The sequence below is a fragment of the Sturnira hondurensis genome, unplaced genomic scaffold, assembly GCF_014824575.4.
Source record: "Sturnira hondurensis isolate 20B ecotype Veracruz unplaced genomic scaffold, ASM1482457v3 Scaffold0000648, whole genome shotgun sequence".
NCBI classification, from domain to species: Eukaryota; Metazoa; Chordata; class Mammalia; order Chiroptera; family Phyllostomidae; genus Sturnira; species Sturnira hondurensis.
Window position 1 is genome coordinate 11,959,527 of NW_028073279.1, and position 8,300 is coordinate 11,967,826.

General features: G+C 43.4%; 1 protein-coding gene across 5 annotated transcripts in view; it reads right to left on the reverse strand.

The window, feature by feature from the left end:
* Positions 1–7,814, reverse strand: part of PATJ (PATJ crumbs cell polarity complex component) — a 330,197-nt gene extending 322,383 nt beyond the window's left edge. For all 5 annotated transcript variants that reach the window (XM_037043696.1, XM_037043706.1, XM_037043682.1 and 2 more), the window contains exon 1: positions 7,699–7,814. The gene's annotated coding sequence lies outside the window, so the exon portion shown is untranslated. The remainder of the gene's footprint in view (positions 1–7,698) is intronic.
* Positions 7,815–8,300: the final 486 nt, after the last annotated feature.

Genomic DNA, 8,300 nt, shown 5'->3' on the forward strand with positions numbered 1-8,300 from the left:
TCCCCTGACAAAGGTCAATCTTTGCCTTAACGGAGGCTATTTTCCTTTTGCAATGCCAGGGTAATTTCCTTTTATCTGGACCCTTAACTGCACCATAGCAGAGACCACAAAAACCCTCATTGTTATTGTTACCATGTTAATTGCTGACTGCTAACTATCCTACACCCACAAATGTAAAAGAAGTATGGTGTCTATTAGTTTTACTTGTTATCCTATCACAGAGATCTCCCCACTTTGCTTTCTCCCACCTCCCCAAACATGAATGGACTTCGTGTAACCCCTTACACCTCCTCCTCTGATCCTAATGTATACTATACGGAGCAAAACTGCCCATTCTCTGGAGCATTTTCTCCATTGAGATTTTGCTTCCCAGCAATTGTTGTCAGTTTGGCTCAAATAAACTCTTAAAAATTCTCTACAAGTGTTTTAAACGTTTCTTACTTTCTTAGGTTTGACAGTTGTATGTTGATATGGCCTACTGTGGAAGACAGTGACATTCTTTGGACACTGTACCTACTGGCTAGGGACTTTTCTAGAAGGAATGTCTGTGCTCTGTGCCTGGCTCCTGTGTCAGCCTCCCATCTATAACCTCTGAATCATGAGTAAGGTTTGGTGCTCATTAAGGTCTCTCATTCACACGAGTATACTTTGACGATTCAGCCCTTTGTATTAGCAAATGACATTAATACACACAACTGAATAGGGAAAATAGCAAGTTTTAAGATATATGCATTATTTTCCCCTTTTCATGAAAAATACATATTTGTGTGTGTAGGTTTTTAGACTTACAAATGTAGTCAATTTAATAATAGATTGATTACTTCTAGAAAGTTGAAGTGCGGATGAGAAGATTAAAACGGCACTTTTACTTTACAGACCTCAGTGGTGTTTGAACTTCATTTTAAAAGCATATATTAATTTCATAGCTCAAAAAATAAAAGGGACAAAAGCATAATGGCTAAGTGGCCTAATGAAAGAGTAAGACAGATCATAGCAAGATAATGACAACACAATAGAATAATTATAAGACATATACCTACAATAGCAGAGGTATGTACGAGGTCTGTTCAGAAAAAGGCCATTGTTAATATGATGAGAACAGTTTGTGTTACACTGATGTAAACTGGCAGCCAAGGACCATGGACTGGAATGTGCATCTGTGAACAATGATGATTTCACTGTACTAGTCAGTGGGGGCAGTAGATGCCGTTGAATGAGCATGTGTACTGTGTGGCTGTTGCATTCAAAATGACGGAGTAGAGCAACAAATCTGCATCAAATTTTGCATTAAGCTTGAACATTACTCCACAGAAACTACCTGGATGATTCAGAAGGCTGCAGCTATGGGCAACTGGTGGTTGGCAGCTTCATCATGAAAATGCACCTGTTCGTGTGTCATGTCTAATGCAGAGGTTTTTGGTAAAACATCAAATCACCCAGGTGACTCAGCCACCATATAGCCTAGATTTGGCACCCTGCAATTTCTGGCTTCTCCCAAAACTAAAATCACCTTTGAAAGGGGAGAAATTTCAGACCATTGATGAGATTCAGGGAAATGTGATGAGGGAGCTGATGGTGATTGGGAGAACCGTGTGAAGTCCCAAGGTGCCTACTTTAAGGGGACAGAGGTGTCACTGTCCTCTGTGCAATAGTCTTGTATCTTGGATATTCTTCAATAAAAGTCTCTATTTTCCATATTACATGGCTAGATACCTCCCTGACAGACTTCATATGCACCGAGTGCTAAGAGAAATCATTAAGGGAGAGTGACTAACCCTGCCTTGGAAGTTTGGGAATGCTGAAATGAGAATACATTAGAAACCTCTTAAAAGAAAAAGAGTGGGGTATAAAATAGAGATCATTTGTCCTCCTTTGCCTAAGGTTGTCTCAGATTACCCAACATCATTATTAACAGTGCCCCATTTCACTCTCAAAGTGTCCCAGTTTGAATGCTGTACAGGACTTCTCCAAGCCAGTGGTTCTGAAATTTTAGTACACATCAGACTCACCTGGAGGGCTTGTTAAAGCACACACTGTGGGGCTCACCCCCAGTCAGTGTTTCCGACTCTGTGGGTCTGAGGTGAGGCTGGAGAATTTGCATTTCTCACCGAGTTTCCATGTGATCCTCATGCTGCCAGCCTAGAGACCACAGTGTGAAAACTACTGCATACAGGTGTGAAAGTGCGTGACTTTCCCTGGTAACTAGCTCTAAGTGACCTGGTATGTGGTCTCTAAAAGCAGCAGAGAGGGCAACAAAATAGTTTACACCAGTGATACTGCAAATTGATGCCTGGCCACAAACAGGTTAGTACCAAAACTGGGAATAAGCACTTAGAAACCATGTAATGTAGCAGGCTAATTTACATCTATTAAATTTAGTAATTAAAAAAACCCTCAACTTATCTTGTATTTCTTTTATTTCACTTTATTTTTGTAACAGTTCATTTTTCTAATAACTTACTTTACAAAAATATCAGTCTCTGAAAGACTGGGTGGGAAAACCCTGATCTTTCACCACTGACAGTTTGAGAAGCACTGGTTTAAACAAGACTACTTTGAGAGGGGCCATATAAATAATGCTAAGTAGACTGGTCTTTATCCTGTAAGCAACAGGAAGTGATTAAAGGCTTTTAAGTAGGGAAGTATCGAGTCCAGATCTCTATTTAAAAAGGTAATTATGGTAACAGATAGATTAGTGGTCTTCAAACTTTTAAAAAAGATTTTATTTATTTATTTTTAGATAGAAGGGAAGGGAAGGAGAAAAAGAGAGAGAGAAGCATCAATGTGTGGTTGCCTCTCAAGCACCCCCTACTGGGGACCTGGCCTGCAACCCAGGCACATGCCCTGACTAGGAATCGAACCAGTGACCCTTTGGTTTGCAGGCCAGCACTCAATTCACTGAGCCACACCAGTCAGGGCACCAAACCTTACTAATTATTCAGAAGTTATATATGGGAGGCTGGTACAGGAGCTAGGCATAGACATTCAAACTTTTAAACACACATTTCAAACACACAGTAAAAATATATTGACCACTCGTCTTATTTTTTTATAATTATAAACATATACTACATTTATATGTCATGTGGTTTAAACATATAAAATAGAAACATCCTAAGAGTGAGGTAAAACCTAAAAAGAAAGGTTTTATTGTCACCTTCCTACTCTTCTCATGGATCATCCTGTAAAGTTTAGAAACCATAATAGTAGAGTAACCCTCAGTAAAGGTAAAGGTAGAAACTACTTGGCCTTCCAATCCTCTGACTCATAGTTAATAGAGGCTAACCTATGTCCACAAAGCAGGCCCGAAAAATTACTACAACTCTGTGGTGTTAAATCTAAGGAAGGGGGCGAAAACCTCAAGAGTATGTCAGGACAGAAGGAAGAAATATTAACTCTACAGCTGAACATCCAGCAGGCAGCACGCAGGCTGAATGGAATCTCTGTCTCATTCTGTTAAGGTCATAGGAAATCTTCAGCCAAACAACTTTGACCTATGTGCTGGGCTAAGAGACCAACAGTGCTTACAGCAAGGAATTTTAAGTTTGTTTAAACATGGCAAAGCTGAGTCTAACTTGTCATAGAGAGGCTACCTACAACAGGTCATAATCTAAACATCAAAATGCCACAGTGTGCCGCTGTCCTCATAGTTGGACAGCCTCTGGAGAGCAAGTGGTTTATTATGTTCAGCAGCTTCTACTCAATCATTGATCAAGAGAGTTTGTACCATGAATTTTTCATGTCTGGTTCACTGCAGGCTTGGACTGAAGGAAATTATTATAATATTGTGGCTTTAAAAAAATGTCCAGGCCCTTAGCCATCACCAATTAATGGAATATTGGAGGGAAAAGCTGATACCTAGATACAATTTAATTTGATTTAAATTTCTAATGGAGGAAACCATTGAAAAGATTTATTAACTTCCTCAGTTCAAGAATTTAAGCGAGTTAAGACTGCAAATGCTGTTCAGACTCCCAAAGGCAGACAAGAATGTAATGCCTCAAGATTTTTTATACTTTTCTCTCGAACTGAACAAAACATCTTGTGCTTTTATCTTGAAAATTTGGGAGAAACAGATCACCGGCTCTCTGTCTGAGAAGGCACAGGTATTCGGCCTCTGACTGCGGGTGTGAATTGAGCCAATCCAATTGGACTGCACGTAACTCTGCAATGGGAATTCCCCAGAGCTCAAGGGAAGCAGAGATTTTGAACAAACTAAAAGCTATTAAATGTAAATGAAGTCATTATTTCAGAAGTTATTCAAAAATTGAAGTTCATGAACAACTTTCTTCCTCTGAAGTGAAAAATTCAGTTATGTCTAATAATCATCATGCCACTGCCCTCAAAGCCTAACGTTAAATGGAAAACAAACTCTCCCAGACAAAGAACAATGGTGATGCTTCACTTTAACTACAATGCACACAACTGGGGCTGAGCTAGTGCAGATTCAAGACAGATGCCCTAGACTTGTGTTTCTTCCAAAAGATAAGGCCTTTTCTAAACCCCTTGAATTAAAAAAAAAAAAGTACCTATTTGGCTGCTGCCAAAACACTATACTGTATTCCTAGACTTTCAGAAACATATATAAATTCCAGAATGATTCTGATATTTTGGAATTGCCTATTTGGAACTGCTTAAGCCATAGGCAACGTTTAAGTCCACTTAATGATGGGCATTCAGGACAACTTTAAATTGAATCAGCCCTGGCTGGTGTGGCTCAGTGGATTGAGCTCGGGCCTGCGAACCAGAGGATGGCGGTTCGATTCCCAGTGAGGGCACATGCCTGGGTTGCAGGCCAGTTCCCGGCAGGGATCACACAATACATTGTGTGTCCTTGGCAGAGGCAACCATACATTGATATTTCTCTCCCTCTCTCTTTCCCTTCCCCTCTAAAGATAAATAAATAAAATATTTTTAAAAAAGAAATTGAATCAAAAAGATACCGTGTTAAACTCAGAATCAGAACTGAAAATCGAGTCAGTTCTTCAGACGAGTTCTGTTGGCTCAATACTAATTTTCTCATTGAACTATTCAAAGTTAATCAATGCATATCAATATTCCACCTGGAACTTGTCTACTTTGTATGAACAAAGTTACACTGTTTTATGTACCGTTTTTTGTTCCTGTTGGTGGCAGTTTTCTCCAATGACTGACAGCAACAACAACAGAGTTCTGGGCAATTTTCACACACATGGATCTTTGATTGTGTAGCCAGTCCCTCACTGGAAAGACCAACAAGCCTTGGTCAGGTCGTTCAGGTGGTTGGAGCTTGGTCCCAGTGCACCAGGGTTGCAGGTCCCATCTGGTCAGGGCACACACAAGAATCAACCAATAAATGCATGGATGGGCAGAAACATCCAATAGTTGGATGTTTCTCTCTCTCTCTCTCTTTCTCTCTCTCTCTCATCAATAAATTTTAAAAATATTTTTGAAATATTTTATTTATTTATTTTTAGAGAGGGGAAGGGAAGAAGAAAGAAAGAGAAACATCAATGTATGCTTCCCTCTAACACGCCCCCTACCGGGGACTTGGCTTGCAACCCAGGCATGTGCCCTGACTGGGAATAGAACTGGCAACCATTTGGTTCACAGGCTGGTGCTCAATCCACTGAGCTACGTCAGCCAGGGCTCAGTAAGTTTTTAAAAAGTGGGTAAGTGGACCAAATTTTATGTTACTAAACTCCACAGGCTGCACAGCTGTACAAACAAAACACAAGCTGGCTCTAATCTTCAGCACAGATCTACCCCATCACTAAAGAGAGGGTAAGGACAGGCTCTAAATTTCTCTCCATTTGCTCCAGATAAAATCAGAGCTTTTAAAAAAAAAGGCATTCAAATCTAAACAAAACACATACAAAAAAAGGCAGAAATAGTCAAGCAATCTGAAATGTTGAGGTGGAATATTCCTATTTCTCAAAAAATTTACTCTAGTACCAAGGTGGGCAAAGTCCTAAGTAAACAAATACCATTTTGGCTTCCCCAACCTACTGTGTTTTGGGTAAACTTTAACAAAGCAAGTGAATGCAGACTGCTTGGTTGTTTAGTTTAAGGATAGTTATTAAATGCTTTTAAGTACAAGTACAAGGATTACTGAATGCTGAACCCCTGTCTCAGCACCACAGTGTTCAAAAAGTGAACTCACTATGGGAAAATTCCAGACTGTTTTTTAAGAATACTAACTGAAAGACAATATACCATAGTTTTATTAGTGGTTATTTTCAATGGTAGGTGGGGTTTGTGTGTACTTTTAGTTCCTTTTCTGAAAATTCTCTCCAATATTTCTACAAAGAACCTATATTAATGTATGACTTGAACTGATTACGACATCTTTAAACACAAGAGCTAAAAGCAATCTCTTTTCAACTCTGAACAATGCTGTTGTTCTGGAGTCAAGCTTATCTTACATGACCTTTATAGGATCTCAGTTTACAACGGCAAACTCCTTCAGAACTCAGTTTACAAATTCCACCCATAAAGTACCTTCCAGCTCCGATGTTAAATTTCTAATTATTGTAACTTTTTGATAATCTTTATAAAGGCCATTAGGGCCTAGAAACAGGAGGCTCATTTTAGCTAACAGTCCCGATCTCGCCTTTTTCTGATGCTGCAAAGTAAATTTATTTGAGCTTTTAGCCAACTCTCCCCTTGATTTCCTTTTTTAAAAAAATATGTGCAAATGAATTGGCAACTAATAGCTCAGCCTAGAATGTGCTATTACCATCCTCGCGATTAACTGATTTTTTTTTCCTCTAACTCTCCAGAAGCCTTCTTCATACAAGAAACACTTGTTGGCTGCACACCTATTAATGGTCAGACTCCAAATGTGGCTGAGAAGCACCCTAATGAAATAAGGCCCTTAAAGGCGCACCCTTTCAATCGGGAAGACAAAGGAGTAAACAAGTAATTTCAATCCAAAGTGACCACCTGGAGACAGGACAAAGTGACAAGTGAACACTCCAGAGGGAGGTTAATCGACCTGGTAGGTGTGCCCGGACAGCTAGGGAGCTTTGGAGCGGACAGGGAAGGATCTGAAAATGCTTTTCTTAGGTTGACCTACAGCAGGAATCCAGCAATCTCACCAAAGACGGGAAGCCAAAGCACTTTCCGCCGGGTCCTCACCACCTAGAAAGCTAGCAGAGCCCAGGCCTGATTGCCGGCCTGGGAACTCGGCTACTTGACGACTAGGCGTCCAGATGGGGCCGGGGCCAAGTCGCCCCCTAGCTGGGGTGTGAACCCACCCTCCTTCTCCAGTCCCCCGAGGCAGGCCACCACCTGTTCACTTTCACCGTCACTCGTGGAGCAAAGGCTCCGCCCAGCTCTGGGGGCGAAGAGCAGGCACTGACTTGGGAGCAAAATTTGATCCCTACCACTCCTGGAAAAGAAGTGGGCCGAGATTTGCCGGCCGCCAGGGCCACAGCCGACGCAGGGCGGGTCCGCGGCGGGCAGCTTCCCGGGAGCCCTACCCCGAGGGGCGGGGGCCACGATGGGGTCACCCGGGTCGAAGCGGGAGGAGCGCCCCGCACCCTCCGCAGGCCGAGCCGAGCGCCCGGCGGCGCCCTTGTCTCCATGCCACCTTCTCCCGGAGGACCGGCGGAGATCGCGCCGGGCGCTGGCTCCGGGGAGCTGTCCCCCGCCGGCCTGGAGGCGCAGGGGCCCCACACGCAGCGCGCGCCCACACAGCCGGGACCCCCGCTTTACCTGGTGCAGCAGAGACGAGGGTGGGATCCAGAGCCGGCGGACCGGCGTGAGGGCGCAGCGTCGGCCCTCCCTCACCTGGGCGGAAGTGAGAGGCCCAGGGTGACCGCGCCTCACCTGGCAGGCCCTCCCCTCCCACTGGCCTTCCCGCCCAGGGCGGGGCGCCTGGTGGCGCCCGCAGGGGAGCGGGGCCTGCGGGAGGGCGACTGGGCTCGGGGGAAGGCGTAGTCTTTGGCTTCTGTACCTTCCGCAGGTGAAGCTCAGCTGGGCTAGGGAGGGTTAAAGAGCCTGGGAAATGTGGGGTCTGGGGGCCGAGTAGGCAGACGAAACGCCACAGGCTGGGGGCGGCAGGCACTAATGGGGTGGGGAGGTCGCTGGACTGGTGTCGTAGGACGGGTGAGCGGAGAGGGAGACCCTCGATCAAGGAAATTGAAGGAGGACATGAAAGAAAGGATTTGGTCAAATGTGCTTAGTCTCTCGTTGTCCTTTTCCTTTTGCGTGCTATCATCCCTCCCTTGTGTTTTCCGTATCCACTGATCCAATATAAAATTCTAAGTAAAACTGGGGCTTATTTTTTTTCCTCCTCATTTATTTGAGAAAAGGAA